The 17,514-nt window shown below is 42.2% G+C and overlaps 1 long non-coding RNA gene across 2 annotated transcripts in view; it reads right to left on the reverse strand.

Moving 5' to 3' along the window:
- Positions 1-1,752: 1,752 nt before the first annotated feature.
- LOC308583876 overlaps positions 1,753-17,514 on the reverse strand; it is a 149,875-nt gene continuing 134,113 nt past the window's right edge. The window contains exons 7-9 of one of the 2 annotated variants that reach the window (XR_014006470.1): positions 13,867-14,017; positions 2,256-2,383; positions 1,753-1,979 (exon numbers count right to left, since the gene is read on the reverse strand). This is a non-coding gene — a long non-coding RNA (uncharacterized lncRNA). Of the gene's footprint in view, positions 1,980-2,255; positions 2,384-5,505; positions 5,910-8,906; positions 8,987-13,866; positions 14,018-17,514 lie in introns of those variants that run through there. The other variant, XR_014006471.1, reaches the window with a different exon arrangement.

The raw sequence follows: 17,514 nt of genomic DNA on the forward strand, positions 1-17,514 counted from the left end.
AGGGCTTAAGTTTAAGCAAGGGCTCAAGAAGCAGGCCCCTGAACTGGGATAACAAATCTTGTTTGCCTGGATGGAGAAAGGCAGGTGATGGTGCATGGGATGGGAATGCAGCTTACTGCAGAAAGGTAAGAGTCACATCTTGCCCCACCCGTCACTGAGAAGGAAAGGGTGGTGATAGGCCACAAATTCTTTTCTGATTAACCGGCATAGCTTATAAACATATTCTGTATGTAGGCATTATATATTATACGTTATAGTGGCCTTCATGAGTACATCAAAAAGAGCAGTCAGATTCTTAGAATGTGAAAAATATGAGCTCTTGCCTTGAATACTGTGTACTTGAATGAAGAAGCAAAGATTATCATTTACTTCACAGCACGTTTATGATGTCAGATTTTTCTCCCATCATTTTCTGATTACTTTTCCTTCCACGCTCTTTGCCATCATTTTAGCAATTCTGCCTGCTTATGTCTCTTTTCATGTACAGCAAGCTAAAAAGGTATTTGGAAACAGAGTCCGTCTCTCCCCACACCCCCTGCCAGCTCTTTCATAAATATGTATCTCAGAAATGAGATTCTCATTTTGCAGGCTATAGGTAACTGATTTGCTACATCTCTTAAGCAAGCACTTATCATTTGGATACAAGTGAAACTGACACTTTTCTTTCCCTGTTGACCTATGAAAGACATTTGACTCATTGCTGTTTTAGCACCAAGGTGCTTCTAAGACAGAATTTATTCCAACATTTATGCCACATTACCATCTTATTTGGTTGATTACATTCTTAAAACAGATCTTTTGTACTGCAGACAACTAGCATGGAAACTGAATCTCCAACTTAGAATAAATGAGTAATTTTAGGTCTGCTTGATGAATTGCTTTTTGAACTGCAAGACTGAAGCTTTGGAATGCTGCACCTTGGAAGGTTTTATTGGAAGTGATTATACTAATAGAGAAGACAGGAGTGCCTGGCGTGCTCTGGTCCATGGGGTCATGAAGAGTCGACTAAACGACAACAACAACATACCAACAGAGCAGAATGTTGGACTTTATTCTCACAGCCCACCCCCTCCCCCGGCAATATTGAAAAGTTTCATTCTCATTACAGATATTTAATTTCCTCAAAGATGAGACTGGAAGTTAAAAAAAACATTCATAGTTGATGAGATGTGCCAGAAAATTTAAAGCAAGTCAGCTTAGGCTGGCTGCAAAGATAGCCTAACAGTTTTAAACCCTGCAATTAAAAGCTACCGCCTAAAATTCAAAGCAAACGATCCATACATTTTTAAAAACAACAACAACAACCCAAATTCTGGAAACACCCTGGAGTGAACTTGATGGAGCTGCCCCAGCTCCCCAGCTCTCCCTTCTGATGCAGCCTGATGTACTTATCTACACACCTATTGAAACACCAATCTTTGCAGAGCTCGCAAGTAGTAAAGCAAATGCAGCAAATATCAGCTATATCCCCCCTTGCCTAATTCTATTTGTCTCTTTCAGAGGGCTATGTACAAGCTACTTATTTGTGTTCTCGCATCAAATGAACCGTACAAAAATGGAACTCAAATGGACATCTGTGGACAATAGAATGGAGGCATTGCTTTACTGCCATTTGCAGAGCATGTTATTCAAGCATAGTGCACTCAAATCCCAAATATGCCCAGAAGGGGTGTTGACAGTATGCCTAGGGGCTTTACAGGCTCCAGGCTCTGCTTCCTCCAGCCCATGGACGGATGCACGGCCGTCAGCATTTGATTCCTGTTTGTGTGAGGCTCCCCAGGAATAAACAGCAGGAGAGCTCTCTCTTCTCTTTAAGTGCCGAGGCTGCATCAGGGAAAGCGTCAAGTTGTTTCTTCAGATACCATTAGGTTTGGCTGTAATTCCAGTTATCAACCCCACAAATGACAAGTAAGTGGACGGAAAAATAGAAATAGGAAATTTTCTCAACGTGTTCTCATTTGGCACTCTAACGCGTCTTCCTAAAAGCATGAAAAACGCACTTGTGAGGCGTCTGGTTTATGATCCACTCTGTAAAGCACAATAGCAATGGCAGGAAAGATGAGAAGTCCGTGCAAAGCAATACAACAGATGGCAATTTTGTAACTGACATCTGAGATTGTCTTTGGTACGTGTGTCCCAGTATTGACAAATAACTTTTAACTCTGTGAAAATAGCTCTCTCTCTCTCTCTCTCTCTCTCTGTGTGTGTGTGTGTGTGTGTGCCATTCCTCTGAAAAATACAAGAATTGTGCTCACCTTGGAGTGCTGGTGCCATTTGTGAATTTTGCCTTTGTCTTGCCAATTGTTTGATCTGCGCATATGTCAGCTTGAGGAATGTAAGACTCTGCTGGAGCCACCTGGATATTGGGGCAGCGGGTGACAACCTGGACCCAAAAGACAGCAGACACCACACCATTACAAGGCAGGCTTGAATGTACCCACAGCAAAGACACCACAAGCAGTAGTAAAGCAGATTAATTTCAGGTGTGAACAGTGTGGGCAGCCTCTGTGGCCACGAGAATCAGGGCCGGCCTCCCCTTGAGGCAAGGTGAGGCAGTTGCCTCAGGCAGCAGGCTGGGGACAACTGGGAGGGGTGGCAGATCTATGCCCCGAGGGGTGTGCCACTTGCCGCCTCCTGTGCTTGTCGCCTCTACCTCCTCCTCCACTGCCTGTTCCTCTTTGGCCTCCTGAAGGAGCGTCTCCACCCCCATCGTTCTGCCCGGACACTGAGGTCCAGCGCCGAGGGCCTTCTGGCGGTTCCCTCATTGTGAGAAGCGAAGCTACAGGGAACCAGGCAGAGGGCCTTTTCGGTGGTGGCGCCCGCCCTGTGGAATGCCCTCCCATCGGATGTCAAGGTGATGGACAACTACCTGACATTCAGAAGACATCTTAAGGCGGCCCTATTCAGGGAAGCTTTTAATGTATGATATTTTAGTGTTTTTTGGTTTCTGTGGAAGCCGCCCAGAGTGGCTGGGGAAACCCAGCCAGATGGGCGGGGTACAAATAATAAATTATTATTATTATTATTATTATTATTATTATTATTATTATTATTATTATTATTATTATTCATTGCACTGGAGCTTCCCTGGGTTGTCTCCAGTTGCCCCAGGCAGTGGCGGAGCTGGCAGTGGAGGCAGTGTGGGGAGGGGAGAACCATTTCCTGTTTTGCCTTATGTGGCAAAACATCCCAGCCCTGTCTGGAATGAAAGTCAGTTGCTCAGATAATGGGAAGATCAAAAATGAAAATAGAAGATCGAAAGTAAGCAGGAACCACTTGGAGGACTACTGCTTGTCACCCAATTGCAGCAAACTCACTGGCAGGTTAAAAACCCCTCACCAAAAGGATTCTTTGCATATAGTTCTTCACTTTGGTCTCAGTACCCACTGAATCATTGGGCACTGCCTCAGAGAGCGGAAATCATCCTAACTTGGTTTCAAAACCCACAGTATACTATTCAGAGTTCTATAGCTGCTGTTTGTTCCAGTGTTTTTTGAGCAAAATTGTCATAGACCACCAGCCACGTGTCCCTGTTTTCTAGAGGGTGATTGTGCTTTTTTCCACCCACACTGGTGGTGAAGGTTGCTCAAACCACCCTGCCACCACTATACATAAAAGCAGGAGAAAGCTCCAAGTATCTTATACACAATGAAAATATAGCTGAACCATTCTGGATCTTTCACAAATGCACTTTGGCGACTGCGATATTCCAGAATAACAATGGAATGATGATAGCATCATATGGAAGCATGCAGAAAAGCCCCCTGACCAAACCCAACAGCTATAGCACTACCAAAGGTATGTCTGAAAGTGCCCTAAGTCAGAACCATTTATTTCACAGACATTTCAAGACTCAGCGACTCAAGGCTAGGACACACGAACATAGGATTGTTTTACAAACAGAATTCCAAGCTCATTGCCATTCAGTATGCCACACATTTTGGTCTCTTGTTTTACACATGGTACACTTTTTAGGTCAGTCTGATGCTTTTTTTATCATTTTTGGATTACCTTTCATGCCTATGCACTTTGCCATTATTTTACTAATCAAGTGCTTATTTTTCTTTTTGTGTCTGGAGACATAACTGAAGAGTTCTGATAAAGTATTGCCATTTATTGCTTTCATTGTTCCAACAAAAGGCATCTATCAAAGGAATTTTGAGATGCGTCACTGTATCCTTGCAGAAGACACTGAAATCTATTTTGAGATTAATTTACTCAAATGCCTCTTACAATTCACTGGTTAAAATAATCACTATCTCTAGCCAGTGCAGCAAATTCAAATTATACAAAAGCTGAGGTTTTGCTTGCTTGGTATAATCTTTTTCTTTTAACTTCTCCAGAAAATCTGAAGCCTATTCTATATCTAAATGTGATTTCATTCGAACAGAGTGGCATGTTGTAGAAATCCATATGGAGAAGCAAGATTTCTGCTACTGCACTATAAAATATCCTCCTTTAAAAAGAGAGAGATTACAACAAAAGGATTTAATTTTGCACAGCTTTCTGTCTTACAGAGCATATAATGTGCAGCTCAGTCCTATGCATGTTTACTCAAATGTAAGTCCCACTAAGTTCAATACCCTTTTTTAAAAACTCAAGTTAGTATGTTTAGGATTGCAGCTAAATTTGGTGTGTTGTATCACTAGGTCCCTTCCCCCTCCTTAATGCAAGTCCTTATCATTCAAGTTTTATTCCGTTTGGTTTTTTTTAATATATATATATAAATATATAATTTATTTATTTATTTGTTAAATTTCTATGCCACCTTCATCCAAGGATCACAGGGCGGTTTACAATATAAAAACACAAGAATACATAACATACTAACAAAACAAAAAAAACCCACACAGTTTAAAAGGCGATCATTTTTATTATTATTATTATTTCTTTTGCAGTACACACAATACACACCTTCCAATATTCCCTAGCGGAATAAAGGAACATTGTTGTATCTGTGTAGCACCTGTATTCTCACACCAAGGATCATTGCATGAGCTGGCACAACCATATCCCACTCTGCTCTTCACTGCCTGCTTGTGATCTATTTTCAGTGTCTCTGCATTCATGGGTTAGGCTCTTGGTAAGCGGAGACAGGGCCTTTCCACTGGTGGTATCCTGATTATAACAGCATCATTATTCCATGCAGGTCCTGCCTCAAAACATTGCATTGTGGATCACTCCTGCTCAGTTTTTCAGCCATTCAACCAGTCATTACATACTGAATTTTATTTGTATGCCGCCTTTCCACAATTCAAACCATGCTCAAGGCAGCTTACAACATGAAAAAATGCATAACTACAACAAAACAAAAGTATTCCTTCAAGAATAAACTCAACTTTAAAAGATACAAAACCAAACAGAACAATTTGGAGGTCTTTAAGCAGAGGCTTGACAACCATATGTCAGGAGTGCTCTGATGGTGTTTCCTGCTTGGCAGGGGGTTGGACTCGATGGCCCTTGTGGTCTCTTCCAACTCTATGATTCTATGATTCTATGAATTTCCACATAAATCACAACAAAATCTAAAACAAAGATTTAAACAAACCAACAGCAATAACCCCCTTCAACAACCCCCCCCAAACATCACCCCAGCCCAGGAGTCTGTTCAGCAGCCTCAACTTTTGTATCTGGAGTCAGCCCAGGCTCCGCCCACCCAGGCCAGGTAGAAATGGCCTACAAAGCAGGTCTTCCAGGACTCACAGCCAAGATTGTCATAACACATTCCATAATGCTATATTCTGTGTCCATCTGTCCCCTCAACTGTCAGTCACCATTCTATGCCAATTGAACGTGATCTGGCAGTTATCCAGTTCTTGCTCCCATGCTCAGATTATTTTCCCCTAAGTATTTTTCTTTTGGTGTGTCTGCAAACCTCAGGACTCCACTCAGAAAATTCCATACAAGTGCTAAATAAATAAAACATGAGGGTTATACTTCTTTAGAAATGTGATTTGGGGGGGGGGATGTTTACATGTTGAACAATACAGGGCTATACATCCAAGATTTATACTTATCTGTTGAAGCCTTATACCCCAAAGAGCAGTCTTTTTAATTAAGACTCTTTCAGCAAAGCAAACAACATCCTCCCATCCTCATGGCTCAATTTTGCTTTGGCCTGAGATGGGTGAGAATCCATAGCAGAAATCAGCTATTTTCTTCAGCATGCTCTAACATCTGCCTTTTTATTTCCTTTACATTGAAAGTCATTGTATGACATTTATTGAAACTGTGAACTACAATTGCCACCCATTAGCCTTGCTGTTTAATTGCTATAAGATCTTTCCCCCTTTTTGCTATCCTTTTGGTCCAGCTAGATCTATCATTTGTCTTAATTTAGAATTGTAAGCTCATGCAGAAAACACCAATTCTGAAAAGTAGCTAATTCTGAATAGCCAAATGTGGGCCTTATATTTAGAGCTGAGAGTTCATTACAGGAACTGGGATTTTTCAAGGTACCAGACACTTCCTGCCAAAAAATGAAATGAAATAAAATGGAAGAAAGCCAAGGCAGGGCAGATTTTAAAATCTACACCTTTATTCTATGCTGAACGTGAGGGGGGTGGGAGTGAGACTCTAGACTGTCTGTGTTTTCTTTAAAACACACTTTAATGCAAGTGTCTAGACCAGCCTTTCTCCACATTGGGTCCCCAGATGTTGTTGGACTACAACTCCCATCAACCCTAGCTAGCAGGACCAGTGGTCAGGGATGATGGGCGTTGTACTCCAATGACATCTGCGGACCATGGGTTGAAAGAGGCTGGTAAAGAGGCTTGGATTAAAGTGCTTTTTAAAGAAAACACAGACATTCTTACAGAACTTGGCAATTTGTTGCAGAAATGAATCACAGTTTGTATCATGCTTTTAATGGACAGAGCCACTGGAACCTTTCGTCTTCACAATTATCCTATGAAGGCTATGAATATTATTACCATTTTACATATGGGGAAAGGGATGTGTCCAGTGCTAGTGATGCTGGACCCAAACAATGCTTTTTTAAAGAACTGAAAGGGGTAGGATGAAGACATAATTGCCTTTGGTGTATGGAGTACGGGTCTTCTTATCTTGGTGACCTTTCTGGTCAAACACAATCCACCACAGGGTGAATGTCTAAAAGTGTGGAGAACCACTACCAGGAGGCAGTAGCTGATAAGGGAAAGAGCCATAGTTCTGTAGCAGAGTGTCCACTGTGCATGCAGAAGGTCCCAGTTCAATCCCTGACATCTCCAGGTCTGCTGCCTGATTCCCTGCAGAGAGCTGCTGTCAGTCAGCGTAGACAACAGAAAGCTAGATAAGCAAATGGTCTGACTCAGTATAAGGCAGCTTCCTGTGTTCCTAACTGAGCTAGACAGGCCAGTGGTCTGACTCTGTAAAATGAAACTTTCAGTGTTCCAAAACACAGAAACACACTTAGAGGATTTCCCTCCATGCCAACGTGAACTTCTAAAACAAAGGCCTGTGTTGGTGTGGCTAAAAAAAACATACAAAAAACCCTTCCCATTTCTCTGACAGATCACTGAATATAACAAATAGCTTGCTGCATAGCAAACTGCCACAGAAGCAGAGTAAGAGCAAAGAACACTGTCTCTGTGAATAGTCTTATTATTGCTACATCAACCTTTGCTGGAAACGGGCATTTCGTTTAGCTGATGAAATTCGGGCAGGCATCCAAGGCTTGTTCTATAATGTACAAAAAGATATGTGAAATTCCCCAGATGGCCATATAGCATCCCTAACTCAGGTCTGATGCCCAGTATTGATTAGTGTAGGGAGTCATTTCTGATCGACCGGTATAGTGTGGCGTTGGTGCTCAGAAAAGGACAAGTGGAGTCATATCCTGAAGGGATAGAGTGAAATCTATGCTTTGTGCATTTTCATTGTGCCAAATGCTAATGGACCTGCGCCTTACAGCTGGAGGTAGATATTCATATGGGTTAGGCAACATGGTGCCCTCCAGACCTTTGTGGACTGTGACACCCATCAGCCACAACCAGCATGGCTGATGATCAGGAATGATGGGAGTTGTAGTCCACAACCGCTGGAGGTCACCATGTTGGCTACAGCTGCCATGCATTGACTGCATCCCACTCCCTCACCTGAACCATTTCATCCTGCTAAATTTTCAAGGAGTTTGAGAGGCCACTAGTTTATGCCTGAGGAGCAGGTTCTTCATTAAATGGCAGGGAAAGGGGCAGGCTGACCAGGGGTGAAAACACGCTGCTTGTGTACTTGTGATGGAAGCAAAGTGGCATGGTGCAACACTTGTGTCCATAGAGTGGAGACATTGGCAGGGGTGTGTGAAATATGTCCTGTACATTCTCCTGGGATGAAAAGAAGAAGATTGCACCACCAACCAGCAGCAATTTTCACTCTGGAGAAGACCAAAGATACAGTATATCGACTTGACTCTAAAGATACGGCTGTTTCTGAGATTGGTGGAGATGTGGAAAGCATAGCCCCATAAACTGGAGTAGCAAAGTGACCTTGGATGCAGGTTTCACATGCTAATGGGACGACTTCACTGGATACAACCCCCCCTCACACACAGACTTGGAAGCCCCCTGTGTGTGCAGGCTCCTCCATACAATCAGGAGCCATGTTCAATTGTGGATTCTGACTGTAAGGGGGACCCTACACTGGATAAATATTTGATTAATGCAGCGCTCCCATTCAGAACTGCTACTGAATGGGTGGAGGTCATGAGACCTGGTGGAGATGTTCATGGGGGTGGGGCCCTGGTTCCTCTCCACCTGTTATCTGAACTTATAGAACAAATGACTGGAGAGGGCAACCACACACAATGCATTTTGTTTTTGCACTCCTGTTCTTTGTGACTTTTCAGGTAAATCTACTTAAATCCAGTCTCTCCTGCTAAAACCTCTTCTCTTTCACAATCACACCTTTACCTTCTCACACAACTGTGTGGCCTGTTCCTGCTGTGCTCCTTTTGTTGTCCTCCATCAGAGATCCTGGCCTCCCCCAGTTACTAGAGCCAAATGCACACAGGTTGCATGTCTTATTTTACCAAGCTATACCCTAGCAGCATTCTGTCCTTTCAGCAGCTTCTGCAGCTTTCTAATTTATTTTCATAGACACTTTCAGGATCTAGCCAGCTCTTATTCAATTACACTATAATTCTTTTCCACATTATGGAGTGGTTTATGTTCCTTTCATTTTGCATAAACAACACTAAATCAAAATCTCTTTGTGTTCTGTTTCATTAAAGACTGATTACCGTGTTTGTTTGTTGTTCAACAATAAATAGTCTGGCTTAAAATACCCATCTGAATGTTTTTGTTTAGCAGGCATTGAGTGTACTTATCCTTTACATTTGTATGATTTTTTTTAATTTAAAAAATCATGGTCCTTGCAGGGATAAGCAGTTGAAAGGACGGCTGCTTGTTGCTATTGAAAAGCTTGCCATTTTTTTTACATACCTTTGTGGGAAACATGAAGAATGGGAAAAGTTCTCAAAGCTTATATGAAACTTTGATTATGTAATGAGGATACTGCTCAGCTGAGTTACACGCAACACATTTCTACCTCCTGCCATTTGCTTGATTGGCATGTTTTCACATTCCTTTTTCAGTTTGCTCTTGGAGAAATATCCTGAAAATATGCAGCTGATAACAGAACCATTACAAAACTGTGTTCAGCTCTGGTGCAGATTTAAAAAACACCAACTTTTTTTTTCAACTTTATGGTTCAGTTCTAATTGACAAACTAATTTTGAACCAATTGTTTGGTAGGAACATAAGAAGAGCCCTGCTGGATGAGACCAAAGGCCCATCTAACGCAGCATCCTGTTCTCACAGTGGCCAACCACGTGCCAGTGAGGAGCCCACAAACAGAACCAAAGTGCAACAGTGCTACCCCCACCTGTGATTCCAGAAACTGGTATAAAGAGTAGGGGTGAGGGAGTAATTTGATTAGATAGACCAGGGGTCAGCAACCCGTGGCTCCGGAGCCGCATGTGGCTCTTTTACACCTTTGCCGCGGCTCCGGGGCAGATACTAGTGAGGGGAGGAGGCGCATTGTGTGCCCCGACACTCCCCACTGTTTTAAATGTTGCAATGGTTTTCCGGCTCCCAGTTTTTTTTTCTTCAGTCCAAGTGGCTCTTTTTGTCTTAAAGGTTGCAGACCCCTGAGATAGACAGACAGATAGATGGATGGATGATATGGATATGCAAACTTGCCTAATTAACACTTTCTGAAACAATATGTGAACTAAAAAAAAATGCCATTCTTAAAAGCTCATGCATTTCTGAATTTTGCACTGCAGTTCTCCATCCAAGTAATCTATACAAAAATGCATATACTGGGGCAAAGCATGCATTTAGTGAAAATAACATTCAAAATGTATTGTATTAGAGGAAATTGTTTTGCAAAAATGTGTTTATTAGGAGAAAATGCACTAAAATTCTAATACATTTTCATTAGGATTTATTTTTTTTAATAGCAAACTGATATGGAATTGTGGAAAACTAAATTTAAGATTAGTAAAATGAGAAACTAAGAGAAATCTTAATTGACATATTTGGCTATCTCTCATACAGAGGCATACTGCCTCTGAGCATAGCTGTCAACTGTCCCTTTTTTTGCGGGAAATTCCCTTATTCCAGCGCCGTTTCTTGCTGCTATCCCATAGACTGTCTCCAGGACAGGTGAGGCTGCTGATCCCTTATTTTCAAATCTGAAAGTTGACAGCTATGCCTCTGAGGATGGAGGCAGAACATGGCTAGGAGCCACTGAGAGCCATATCCTTCATGAATTTATCTAATCTTCTGTTAAAGTCATCCAGGTTTGTTGAAAAAGGTTCAGACACTATGAAGTAGTTTGCAACTAGCTCAAATACATTTAATATAAATAAATAAGAACATCCCCCCCCCTAATGATTAGTTAGTGGTCTTTGATTTTATTTTTTATTTTTTTATTATATGTAGATATAATTTCAGAGTGTTCACAAGTAGGGCATATCCCTATGGTTTCATACTTATTTAAAAGGGATTAGACCAATTAATGGAGGACTGCTCTATCAAAGCCGTGATGGTGAGGTGGTGAATGGAGAAGTACAAACCAATTTGCCACACATTTCTATTTGATCCCTTGAGACACTTTAACAATTGCTTTTTGCTTCATGTCAAAGACTGCATACTTATTCCTGATGGTTTCAAAAAGGCAGGGAAATATGTTTCCACCCAATTGATTGGTATTTCCTCATTAATGGATAAATACTTAAGTGGCTATAGGCTTATACAGTGTTTTTTTTCTTTAAAAAAATGTTTAGGGGTACTCTCATTTTCCTACTCATATTGAAATACTGCCCCTCAATGAGGCCAAACTTAGGTTCACAAAATGTTTAGGGGTATGCTGTCAGGGACTCAGGAACAGAGGCACAGGGGAGAGAGGAGATGGAGAGCGGAGGGGAAGAATCGGAGGGGAGCGTAGGGGAGTATGGCAGTGACCCGAGAGATTCCATGAGCTTCTCCAGCGAATCAGAAGATTCCCAGAAGGAGGCGCCCATGGTCAGGGCAAGGGGGGTCCCGGGGGGGACACACCAGAAACAAGGGGCCAGCGGGGACTCCCAAAGCAGCAGCTGGAAATCAGGACCAGCTTCCCCACCAGAGCGTAGTGGGGGGGAAGAGTCCCATGTGTCAGGGCCAGCGTCTTCTCCAGCAGGGAGAGAAGATGAGTCAGGGCTGACCACGCCTCCATCGGAGAGTGAGGGAACGGAAGGGAGATCGGGTCCAGCTAGCCCCCCCGAAGGGGGAAGCAGTGACAGGAGCAGTGTAACGGTCATGAGGAAGGTTGCCGGCTGGGCGCGTGCGCCAAGTTCAAATGTACAGGCGCGTGGGACAGCAGAAAACCCGGATTGGGAACCAGGTCCTAAAGCCCGCCGGAAGCATGGAGAAGAATCAGGGGATTCAGCGTCAGAAGAGTCTAGGAAGGGCGAGACCCCAGCTGACAGGCGGGGCCAGAGGCGGAAAGAGCATCGGAAAAGGTGGAGCAAGGCTAGAGTCTTAAACTGGTGTATGGGGGGAGGAGATTCAGACGGAGCTTCGGCGGTCTAGAGTTTCAGATGTAGAGCTGCACGCTGCGGTTGTCAAAGTGTAAATGAACTTCAATAAAGACTTTTGTATATCACGACGAACTGGCGTTGGTCCTTGGTGAGCTGGGACCTTGGGCAGCTCTGACATATGCGTACCCCTGCATCCCCCCAGAAAAAAAGCACCTGGTTTATATGAAATTGTCAGTGCCCAAACAGGGTCCATTTATAGTAGTCCTTAAACTGATCTTGCAGATTTTCTCCAATGTGAAATATAGCTTTATAAACAGGTTTATGAGCATACTCGTTTCCAAAGTACCAATATTTTTCAGGTTTAAATACTGCAAAGCAATATTCCTTGCTCTTGGTTCATGTGGCTAAAGAATACAATTTACAGTGACACGCAGCTGTCTTGCCAAAACACATTACTGACACCTTAAATCATTTGCACAAAGTTGACCTAATGATGTGGTAAACAGAGAAGCTTATTCACAGAGGGTTATGGAGCACATTCTTCTAAATAAATGGCCGTTTTTGCTATGAAATAGCAAATGCTATGGTTAAGACACAAAAAGCAGTCTACCAAAAAGTAAATGGTACAGCAACAGTCCAAGATGCAATCTCATGGGTACCCCGGAATTTCTTGCAACTGTCAATGGTCCAGTAACCATGGTTTATGAGTTACTGCAAATGCACTGATATGGGCTGTTTTGCTCCTCCCCCCTAGCACATGGAGAAAACAAACCATGATCCCTGGCATAGTGTTATATCCATCATATCATGTGGAGAATTGAACTTAAGATTGGTAAAATGAGAAAGTAAGAAACCAAAATTGCCAGATTTGCCTGTCCCTAAACTGATGCACTAATTTTTCCAACATGAAACCATCAAAGACAAAAAACACATTGTGCCACATTTGGTTTGGTTATTATATTCCAAACTGTCAAACCCATTAGAAAAAAATATAGATGTTTTGTCGTTCTCAGATTTGGAGATTGTGCTTAACATGCATTTCTGTCTGAAGTGCTGTTTCATCAGTAATTCAGAATTCTTGGGTTAATCTACTATGTTAAGCATGGGGAAGATCATCCCAATTAATAAGTTCATAAAACAACTATACAATTGCTGGGAAAGAAGCTTTTTAGTTTCATTTAACTTCATGGAGACCTAGAGCAGTGACCTTTAGCAGATGAATACACTTACAGAGAAGAGGAAAACACTGCTCAGAAATCACTTTACGGACAAATTTAGCTGAGACAGGGCAACCTAATACATTCATCCCCATGTGCAAGGACAAAATTCACCCGAAATGGATTGTAGTGAGCACCTTTGCGCGCAAAGACACTGTCAGCTAGAAGTTATTCTGCAAGTCTGGCTAAAAATGGCCTTACTAGCAATAATGTATTTATACCGAAACAAAACCCTTAGGAATCAGTAATACCCTTCTAGGAACAGGCACAAGATATAGCTGAGGGAACAAACTAAGAACATTGCTGTAATATCTAATAGGACGTAAGTGTGTTCCGTACACTTTTCAGGGGGGCAAAGTTTTGCTATGAGGCTGCATTTAGAGAAGCAAATGGATCAGTGTGTTCTAGAGTGGTATAATCCCATGAGAACTGTGCAACACATGAATACAAGCATAAATGGAGGCTCTAAGAAGTTACTCTTTCAGTTGCTGCTTAGAAGCTGTAAATAAGGGCAATTTAGAACTGTGTGAAATACCAAATTAAATTTCTCAGGATTTGTTTTTCACAGCAAAAAGGTAACATTTGGGGGTGGGGACATTTTTTTTTCCCCTGCAAAGGGGCAGCACTCACCTCAGGGAGGAAATGTTTACTGAGAAGTCAGGGTCTCATCCCTCTCTCTGGGCAAAGCGATTGTAAAGAGGTGGAGGGACTGCACTCTGCACCCACTTCAGCAGAGTTGAACATTGTCCATTTTCAACTGGTCCCACGTAGATTACCTAAACTGGAGGGAAGGAGCGCGTTAGAGCAGGTGAACCACTTTGCAAACAGGAATCTCTCATTTCAGCTCAGTGCAATGCAGAATTATAATTTTCCTGGCATGCTTTAAAGGAAAGCAGTTTGTACTTCCACACAGCAACAGGGTAAAAAGGATAAAGATCATAGGAAGTTGTCTTCCACTGAGTCAGACTGTTGATCCATCTAGCCCAGCACTGTTGACACGTTTTTAGCAGAGGTTCTCTAGGGCTTCAGATAGCAGCATTTCACACACACACACACACACCCCTGGATAAGCCAGGAATTGAACCTGGAACCTTCTGTATACAAAGCCAATGCATCACAGCCCTTCTCCCTTATACATTTAAACAGTTTTTTTTTCTTTTTTAAAAAATGTTTAGGGGTACTCTCATTTTCCTACTCATATTGAAATGCTGCCCCTCAGTGAGGGCAAACTTAGATTCACAAATGTTTAGGGGTATGCATACCCCCCAGGAAAAAAAGCACTGCATTTAAAGCTACAACAACAGCATGTGGTTTCCATTCCAGTGAGGCAGGGGCAACGAGATTGGCCTATCAAGAGCACGGAAGCCCAGGTGAATGTACGCATCGGTTCACATAGGTCTCCATACTGGGGCCAGTGCATTTTCATTATTGTCTCCTTTGACTGAAGAAATACTGTTGAAGTTTTGGGATTCTAACAAATAAAGTGAAGGCCCCTGAGTTCTGCTATGATGGATTGTGCTAAGCGTATTAAGGTTAAAAGGACTCTAGAAAAATATGTTCAGTTTCATAAGCACGTGGAAAAGGGCTAAATCATCTTGGCATGTGACAGACATGCATCCGAGACTACAGGGTGGCTTGGTTCGCTTTTCAGACGGCAAGCTATGATTAATATGCACCTTGCCATTCTCTATCTGATCTGCCTCATCTAAGATGACAATAAAGAACTACAGCGCACCGTGCAAAATAAATACAACAAAACACAGAGCTGTCAGTGCTTTTCCTCTCCTGTGATGTACTTTCCCTTGATAGACAGAACAGAACTGGTCTGTCACAAGTAATAGCCACGGCAACGGCAAACCTCTTGGGGGGGGGGACCCATTTTGAAAATGCAAAGAGAGATAGGCTTTATTTCAGTGAACTTCCCCCCATGTTTAAGTTGTTCTATGTTCATTTTTATTTTTTTTAGATTATTGTTGGTTTTATTGATATCTTGCTTTTTACTATTACATATAACAGCATGGGCTGTGGGCCTTACTGTAAGAGGGAGGAGAGGCAGGCAAACCAGCTAAACTAGCCTCTCCTACTTTGAGCCTCACTACTGCCACCTAAGGGGTGTTTTTATTCTCTTACCGCCTCCGCTAAACCACCCCGTTATTTTTTCCTGTTCTCTTCACTTCTACTAATGTCTTTTTAAAGCAATCAATTAATGAGCCATACTTTGGGGGAGGATCATTTTAAAGCAGATTGACCCACAAGAGCAAATGAGAAAACTTAAAACTCAAAAAGTACTCTGTTCAAGAAAATCACATCGAATGATATAAGTTTGAAATTAATGATCAGAGGCTGAGGAAATAAACTGGCAAGAGCAAAATCTGCATGACTATATCACCATCGTTTCTTCCAGGCCAAAATGAATCCCATTGTAAACATCATGCCATGGTGACAATTAACCTCTGACATTTCTACCAGCTTTTATAGGGAAGGCTATAAACACAGACTCTGTGTTTACAGGCCATAAACGACCATGTTGTAATTGTGTAATTACCTTAGGAAAAGGTGGTAAACATGATTTAATGAATGGGTAATCGGTGGTTATTTCTGGTTTTTAACCACTTTGGAACGAGTACTCTTAAAGGAAGATAAAGTACTTCAGCATCTTTAAAGTCACTAAGAGGCTGTAAATATAAGTGGGTAGTTTTAGCCAGAAATCTGCCTTTCACTAGAATTGTTTATTTCTACAATAGAAGCCCCCAGATTGGATATAGGGTAATATTCAATGCAATACTCAGAGTAGATTCATTAAAATTAATGGAAATCCATTGATTTCAGGGGGTATAATCTGAGTATGACTTAATTGAGTATTTATTTATTTCACAAAATTTATACACCGCTTGGCTGGGGCAGGGTGGGGAGCAAACAGACCTCAAAGCGGTTTACAAACAAAGTTCCTCCCATTATTTTGATGTCCTGTAATTGATTTTTATGTGGCTCTGCCAGCTGCTGTTTTAGATTTTATTACTGTTGTTACTGTAAAACCACCCTGGGAAAGTTTCTTTACAGTGTGGGGTAATTAATGATGATCATGAAGACGTTGTGAGGGACAAGAATTTATTTTAAAATATCAGTGCCCATGCCCAAAGGACTGTGGTATATAATTTCAAAATAGGAAGGTGTTTGTCTTTCCCATATAATTGGATACACTGTGGATAATATACACAGCGTACCTGCAAATTTTGTCACATGTGAAGCAGCCTAAAGGCAGTTTTTTACATCTCCTCTCAAGATCATTTCCCTTTCCGTCTTCCCAATCAAAACGCTAAACATATGAAAATATTACAAACTTAATGAAAACAAAGCAACCATGTTGAAAAGTGTTGCGGGGGGGGGGGAGAGAATGGGGAGTGAGACTCCTGAAGAATCAATTAAAGAGAACTTTCAAAGGATGTTCACTGTCAGGCAATTATGTAAATTATTATTAATGAGCGAATCAGTTGCTCCCAGTGTCTGATCTTAAGTGTGATGCACATGTGTTAGCACCACAAGCAACAACTGGGAGTTCAAATAAAGGATATTTGCTACAGGGCCAACAGAATGGGTGCCCCCACCCCCCGCAAAGTAGTAGGTGTCATGAAAACACTGGCAGTTTGGAGCAACACTGAGTTAATCTGTCAAGACACACTACAGCACATTTTAGCTCTGACTCAGTGGCTTAACATATTCAAGCTGAATCACCAGCTCTTTCAATAGAACTATCTAATAGCAGTTGAGGAGAGCAGGAGTGGTTATGGAGAGTATATGCATGCAGAGGATGAGAAGTATATGGCATTACAAGCAAAAAGCCAGATTCACCCTGGAATGCCTACACATTGTATTTTGCTATATATGTTTAAAGAAGGCTGATCGCCGAAGAATGGATGCTTTTGAATTATGGTGCTGGAGGAGACTCTTGAGAGTCCCATGGACTGCAAGAAGATCAAACGCATCCATTCTTAAGGAAATCAGCCCTGAGTGCTCACTCGAAGGACAGATCGTGAAGCTGAGGCTCCAATACTTTGGCCACCTCATGAGAAGAGAAGACTCCCTGGAAAAGACCCTGATGTTGGGAAAGATGGAGGGCCCAAGGAGAAGGGGACGACAGAGGACGAGATGGTTGGACAGTGTTCTCAAAGCCACAAACATGAGTCTGACCAAACTGCGGGAGGCAGTGGAAGACAGGAGTGCCTGGCGTGCTCTGGTCCATGGGGTCACGAAGAGTCGGACACGACTAAACGACTAAAC

Source organism: Podarcis bocagei (genome assembly GCF_964188305.1).
Source record: "Podarcis bocagei genome assembly, chromosome: 1".
NCBI lineage: Eukaryota > Metazoa > Chordata > Lepidosauria > Squamata > Lacertidae > Podarcis > Podarcis bocagei.